The 7,899-nt window shown below is 46.7% G+C and overlaps 1 protein-coding gene across 3 annotated transcripts in view; it reads right to left on the minus strand.

The window, feature by feature from the left end:
- The window catches only part of raph1b (Ras association (RalGDS/AF-6) and pleckstrin homology domains 1b), a 39,151-nt gene extending 31,252 nt beyond the window's left edge, over positions 1 to 7,899 (minus strand). For all 3 annotated transcript variants that reach the window (XM_056370121.1, XM_056370120.1, XM_056370119.1), the window contains exon 1: positions 7,639 to 7,899. The gene's annotated coding sequence lies outside the window, so the exon portion shown is untranslated. The remainder of the gene's footprint in view (positions 1 to 7,638) is intronic.

Below are 7,899 nucleotides of genomic sequence, written 5' to 3' on the forward strand. Positions count from 1 at the left end.
GTGAGCACTCGGCCCTGGAAAAACCACACATGGTGGGAATTATGGAATAATGCTGCGTCAGGAATGTTCCCACGATGGCCAGTGGGATCTGACGGAGGTCCCACTGGCTGGCTAGCTGCCAGTGGGGTTTATGGGTAATGTAACACACATATACAAGGTTACATGATCACATGCCTCTTGTGTTTGACTACATTTGGACCTGTTCCTTCTTGTGTTGGATCAAAACAGTCCTTTGTGTCGGAGCGTTTTGTGGACTGTTTTCATTTAACCGCAGTGCAAACTCTCAAACCTACTCATTAGTGCAGCTCGCTCAAAGCTGATCAGCTTACAGACAGAAATCATGATTCTCATTCACACTGTTTCAGTCTCCAACAGCAGCGAGGGGTGAAGGGGTCAAGCTCACTGACCGCAGATCTGCTTGTGACCCTCCCCTGCAGCCTGGAAGTTGGTCACGGTGCCAAAGATGATTCACTCGCCGAGTTGCCTGTGCGGCACATGGGCCGAAATAATCGGGAATCGCTGGAGAGTGAAGATCAGCGGAGCAGAGAGAGATTAGCAAGCTACTCAGCCAAGTCAATGGCAGCTCAGGCTCACTTGGAGAGCTGCTAGGGTATTAGTCAATGAGATTTGGCAATAGGAAGCCACAAAAACACACACACACACACACACACACACCCACAGAGCACTATTTTGTGAGATTAAGCCTGCAGGTTTGAGCCACTGACAAGGGATTCTCTCGCAAAAATGTGTCAATCCACTTCTACAACGGCAAGCATGAGTTTTCACTTGGATTCTCTCCTCGTTGTAGGTCAGTGCAGTTACTGTCTGAAACTCCCACATTCCTCCAGTGTCCTGCGTGAACCCTGATGCAAAAAAAAACAAAAAACAGAGCATCCTGGCAACATCAGTCCCTACAGTAAATTCAGAGCACGAGCTTGAAGCCAAGTGTTGTGAAAAAAGTGCGACTTCCAGACACCGGCCGGGGGACGCGAGGAAAACGAAGAATGACCTCAGTGTTTCCGAGCCGTTGTTTCACATGACATCAGCTGCACTGAAAAAAAATATATTTGATTGGTTCTCATAAACCTGTCTCTCCTGTCCTCCTCCATCTGACGCTTCTTTCCTCTCACCGTTTTCACATTTTTCACCCTCTTCCTCGCAGGTGTCCTTCCACTTCCCTAAGTCCTTTTGGCAGCCAGCTGGGTTTGCAGAGTCACTAGTGACACGGCGATGTGCGGTGAACCTTGTGGCTCTTGGCTTGGGATGCAATGAGCGGGCAATGTGACAAGGGCAGGCTGCTGTCCAACCCCTCTCGTTTCCCTTCCTTGAGGTTTCACCACATGCTTAAATACAGCCTGGATAGTGTAGCTGCTTGAGCTGGGGTAACTTTCATGAGCATGGGTGAGAGTGCAGTTAAAGATCTGAGAGGGTGGAAAAGTAGGCTACAGTGCATATTTAATGGCAAAACAAGACATTTCAGCCCTAGTTTTTGGTAGTACTGCTGGTTCGTGGCTTGAAATGAACACAGAAACACTTGAAACAGCTGGAACAGTTAAATAATGCAGGGCTGAGCCTGTTTTTAGCCTCAAATATTATGTATGTAGTGTAAGACGATCCTGTTGGAGCTGGAGTTCAAGAAGATGACAACTTAAATCCAGTGCACACTCAGGTCTGGAATCTATTTTCCATGCGTGCCAGGGTATTTATTTGTTCCAATGTTTCAGACATATGTCACTGCTTTTGTAACCACACACACAAACATGACACCCCCTCCCTCCCACCCCCCCAACACAACGTGATGCCAACCTCCTAAAAAGAGACTCTAGGGAAGGACACTGTAATCACCGTAACTGCATCCTTGACTTTCTCTGGTAGTCTTATAATGCCACTATTGTTGGTTTATACCAAGTGGTATATAAAACTGGATCCCCGGTGGATTTGACTGGAATGTAACCCGCAGGTCAATGGTTAGACAACTGTATAAGCATAAACTCCTCTAAACAGGGGTCATCTAAACACTTTTAGGCCAAGAAGCAGGCATTTCACAGCGGGGTGAGGGGAAACAGTACAGTTTCATTTGTTTGTATCTGCGTGTGTTTGTGTGTGTGTATGTGTGTGTCTCTCTCCCTCTAACCCTAGCTATGCTGGGACTGTAAGTGCTACCAGAGACTGCAAAAAAAAAAAAAAGGCAAACAAACACCAACTCCAGCACACACACATATAAACACAGGGACACGCGATCGGCTGCTACGGTTTCATGAGAACCGGCTGAACTCTGATCAGACGGAGAGGACACAGGAACTGCTGGTGCTGGGTGTTAAAGCGACCGCGGCCATGATCTGCTGCAAAGGACTGGCCCTTTAATTTAATTCAATTAAGGATCCCAAATAGTGCATGTGAAAGCAATAAGGAGAGTAGGAAATAAAGCCGCTCTCTCCCTCCATATGTAATTCTAACACGGGACAGATCATACATCACCCCCCCAGTCAATACTGCATATTTTCTATACAGCAGCTGCAGCAGCCAGACAGCACATGAATATTTCGTCTGACTTAGCACTTTGTGTGCTCTTAACACTACTCACTATCTCTCTCTCTCTCTCTCTCTAAAGTACTCCTGCTTGCCTTAAGCATTCTCTGCTCTCTCCATGTCAAAGAGCCATTATCCAGGGCCCACTTCAAAAGGCTGTCCATCCGCACAGACAGGCCAGCCCCATCCATCAACCTGCCCCGCGACGGTTGCGGTGGATCTTGAACTGGGCTTTGCCGTGGATGACACAGACTGGTGCGGCGGAGAAAGAAACATGACGCCATAAATCACCTCCTCCGCTCCGCCCTCCCTGCGCTCTCTCCTCCACTGATATCCGATGCGACCGCTGGAATTCCAGTTGAGAATTCCCACTGGGATGAGATTCCCTTTCTCCAACCTTGGATGTCAGGATCAGTTTCAGGGTGATCGCCCAACTGTGTGCGACTTAACTTAAAGATAGGTGCACAAACAACACGGCAGAAGGGCCTCGGGGCTCTGTGGCAGTCACAGGTGTTGAGCATGCTGACTGCATGACAGAGAGCAACAGTGAAGACAGTGTGGCCCCCCCCCTATTTCCTGTCCTGTGCACTGTGAAGTTAACAAAGAGCCCTGACAACAGTGAATAAAACAGACCAACTATGATACAGTAGGAGGAGGAGGAGGAGGGAGTGGGGGGGGGGGGGGCCCTCACCAGCAGCCCAGCAGTGAGAATCAACCAGCTGCCATTGTCAAAGTCACACTGATTAATGGCTGCCTAAGCTGCTTAAACAAAGTGTACAGTGACAGAGGTAGCAAACAAAAAGGGACAATTAATGAATGAACAATGCAGCAGGGTTGGAAATGTATCGCAGCAGATCAGATAAAATATAGAAAAACGGGTCACGGAAGCAGCGGTGTGGAGATAAAGACTGACTGGCAGGTGGAGCAATGCCCTGTTCATGACACATGAAAGCTAACCTTCAAAACATGAGCAGGTATCGCTCAATTTTAGTCGGTCTTTCTGATTCAAGGCTTATTTCTAGACCGACGATTTTCTACAGGTGCCTGCCTTCTAATCATACAGGGAGAAATCCATCATAAAAGTGGGAGAAGTATCAGTTTTCTCCGATGTAGCCTCAATAGACCAGAATGCAATGCAGCTACAGCACGACAACAAGAGTAAAGGGGCGGCAACTCAAACTTGCTCCTTCTACCTTGCAACCCATTCTCTGGTGCAAGGAAAACTGGGAAATGTAGGAAAGGCAGGTGAGGCAATATTACAACAATTCATCATAAAATAACTCCTGAATCAATGATAAATCAATATCTCTAAAAATGGGCTTTCCCTTTATGAGTGTAAATCCCACCAGGACTGACCTGTGCTATAAATGAGTACACTCGTCAGTGCTGCAGGAGAAGGCATTCACCCAGTGGCACAGATATGACAACTGACATGGCGAGGAGAACTGATGGTAGGTCAATCCTAGCCATTTGTATCTTCAGTTGCCTTAATATAGCAGTGTGTGTGTGTGTGTGTGTGTGTGTGTGTGTGTGTACGCCTGTGCGCTTGAGTGCACCTGCTGAACGAGGACCGAGATCATGTATTGTCCTGAAAGGAGAGGCGGATGCCCTCCTTCTGCCTACTCCGATCAGCAGTGCAGCCGGAGAGTAGGTGCCTCCTTGTCCATACATTGGTTTCAGTGCAAGCGGACGACTCAACACACCTTCACGTGGGCGTGTGTTTACTACCGAGAAGGGCAATAACGAAACTGGAGGTGAGGAAAAGTGAAAGTGCGTGTGCTCAGCTTTCTCCTTGTCGGAGAACAGAAATCAGTCATCACATAAGAAAAGGCTGCAAGTGGATCTCAAACAATTGATTTCCTGTCGCGGAGGGCACTGATATAAGTTTCTACGTACGTATGAAAAGGCCAACAGGAAGAGCAACTCACTATCTGGAACAGTGGAGGTTTTAGAGGCCACAGACAGGCTGGTTAGCCATTTGTCTTTGTCTCCAAATGGCAGGGGCAGCTGCCACCAAAGGTCAGCAAAATGTTACCAGAACAAGGCCCTATAGAGGCCGGGACCACGTGTCTGTGACAAGGGGAGGGGGGGGGGACACACCCAGGTGGAATGATACATAGCTACTTTCTCTCGTTTTCACTCACACACACACACACAACACACTCATAACATGGCATCTTGTCTGGCATCATGTGAGCTGAGCCCCGCTGCAGCTGGTGGCTTTTAAACTCTCTAGTCCACCAAAACAAGTCAAGTCAAGGTACCTCCTGTCAGTGAGGAAATATCAGGTTACATTCTCCCCTGCGGCTCTCCATCAGTGCGTGTTGAAGGCTGCGTTTGAAGTGCCATCCCCCCCCCCCCCCCCCTTGCTCTCCCTTTACCCACCTACACCCACGGCTGTAACACAACCTGGGTAAACTTACACCAACCACCAGCAACCACCACCGCAGACGCCGCCTCCAGGCTCTTGTTTTTGGAGCTTTTGTGCAGTTAAGTCTTATTATGTCCGTGGACATGGGTGGATGGATGGGCAGAGGTCAGACATGGCCCTTGCAACCCGCACAACAGAGCCAGTAAAGTGCTGACAGATGGACACACCAGCACGCAGGAGATGCTAACACACACACAAACCAAGAATAGCTTTCAAATCCCTCTTCTCTAACACACACAGTCTCTGCGGATCATTCCTCAATACCAAAATTTCTTTGACAGCTGTTTTTCTCATCTAATCAACTACATCCAAAAGAAGTCAAGTGTACAAAAAAGTATAAAATGAGGCAGTGGGGTCGATGGCGGAAAGCAGAAGCGTTTTTTCTTCCCTGCGTCTTCTGGCAAAACAAGTGGACGAATGAGAAAACCATGTTTCTGGTTATGTATTTTGAGCCGTTTCTTCTCCCAAAATATATCCCCTCTCTCCCTCGCTTCTCTTTCCAACGGCCTTGAGAGAGAAAGCTGACAGTGAAAAATTCCTTACATGTGCTTTTAAACAGGGGCAGTGAGATGACACGCTCTGTTCTAACATGTGTTTTACCTCTGTGGTTAGACATTTAATCCATGACTGAGCTGAATGCAGTGATTTCAGTATAACTCAACCTACTGAGTAAATGTCTTGTATGATCCTATTACACAAGGTGCTGGTATTGTGTTTTTGCACCAGTACTTTCACAAAACATTGATACTGAATCAAACAGGCACTCGCTGAAAAGTATATTGCTACAACTACCTGTTGGAATTCAGCCAGGGGCCTAAAATAAACCCCCAAAAAAGTTGCTTCTATCATCAAAATCAGAGCAAATATTTTCAAACCCTCCATTTTACAGAACCAGCTGATCATTTTGTTTTTAAGTAACATTCATAATGGGACACAGCACAGAAAAACAGAGCCACTGTGTAACAATACCCAAAGGAACAACATATCACTAGGTTTTCCAGATGTCCTTTGGGCATCATACATTTTCTGTCCTCTTCTGTGTCTCTGACAAAACAGAAAGTAAAACCTCACTCCACACGCCAAAAGAAACCAAAAAAAAAAAAACATAACAAGCTTAAATGCATCTGGCTGAGGGGGAGCGACCAGAAGGCCAGTAGTTATTTTCAACCCATTAACTGCACTGTAAGCGAATGGGCTGCATTGTTGCTGCACTGTCTCAAAGCACAGAATAATGTGCTTGTAGTCTAGTGCTTTGTGGATGCAAATCAAGCGTGCCTTGAGGACACAGACGGTCTATTATAATGCCACCGTGGGGGGAATAAAGGCAGGGCAAAGTGGCTTCTTAGTGGCTCTTTTTGAGCCCATTTTCACCCCCTGAACTGAAGAGATACAGCTAAATATCTGTCCTTGTCTGGCATGGGTAGTGCAAACAATACACACACACACACACACACACACACACACACACACACACACACACACACACACACACACACACAGGGAATGTTTACTGGGTCCATATGGAAGTCAGCCAGACTGTGGCATGGTGTGCAGCTCCTCACTAAATGACCTTTGAACCCCACGGTCAATGAAGGGTCATTATCTTTCCAGTACTAACGTCTGAAATGATGCAAAGTCTGAGGCTACAAGCAGAGAGAGAGAAACACAGCGTGACCTCAGGGGAGAAGCTTGTTCAAGTCATTTACAATCATTTGGCTGTTTGGGAAGCTCTAGTTATTTGTGCCAGTGAAGCAGCAGCTCAAGTGTTTAACTTTTCCTAGTTTCAGGATAAATGCCTAGTTTTAAAGACTTAAGATGCTACTAGCTGATGTGGGTGCTAGCAGTGAACTGGGGATAGCCACTGGTCAAACTGGCTACATGTTATCCAATCTGCTGCCGGCGGCGTCATCCAACAAAGGGGATTAAAACAGTGCTCATGAACTGCTGTGAAGAAGGCAGCTAATGATGAGCTGAACCCAGCCACACTGACATATATTACCACTTATCTTATGTGCTTTTAAATACGTGAAATGTGAAATTTCATAAGTCCACCAGCAAGATATAAACATTACCGCGACAAAACCATCGGCCATTACCAGAAGCTGATAGCCTCCTCCCGCTAAACAGGGTGGAGACTGTACATATCCCTTCTGTTAGATGCAGAGGACAGAAAATGAGGTTGAAAATACCTCCAGCCGGCCGCGACAGAGTCACAAGGCTTGGCTCTGGCAATAAAAACTAACAAATACATCATAACAATGGGCTCATGTTCAAATGTCACTCCCATGAAAGCTGCGGCTGTTTTCCCAGTCGGCCCAAACGCTGCACACCCTTTCTCCCCAAGAAAAGGATTGTTCAATGGCCGCATAGGGGGCATATAACCCCCTCCCCATTCAAACAGACTAAACACTTTTTCTAACAAGCAACAACATATTCACAGATCGCTATTTAGTGACCCTTGTCTTTAAGAAGTATGGTAAACATACAGTTTAAGTACTCCTCCGTTTCTTTTCCCGAGGACAAAATCTCCAACATGGGCTGCTGCCAGTGTGTGGCACAATATACTGACATTTATTTATGATTGACATTCTCAGTCTGTGAGGGAGCTGATTCTAGAAAGGCCGACAAGGCGTGAGATAATTAAAACATGCCGGAATAGTAAAGAAAAACCCACTTACAGTCAGATGGGATTCACAAAGAGGCTCCTCTCCTCCCCTGTGTTTTCCAATGGGAGCAAATATCCCTGTACTCGGGGGGGAAAGAAGAAAACTCCTATTATGATATGTGTAATTATATATGTTTTTAAGAGATAACTAGTCAAAAACTGCCCGTTGTCCTCATGTTTTCACACGCTGCCTCGTCTACATACAAAATCCTGTTCCCTTTCCCATTCTTCTCTCCCGGAGCTGATGAGGAGACACGCTGCGCGTCTCCGTCGT

This window comes from Seriola aureovittata, chromosome 24, assembly GCF_021018895.1.
Source record: "Seriola aureovittata isolate HTS-2021-v1 ecotype China chromosome 24, ASM2101889v1, whole genome shotgun sequence".
Lineage (NCBI taxonomy): Eukaryota > Metazoa > Chordata > Actinopteri > Carangiformes > Carangidae > Seriola > Seriola aureovittata.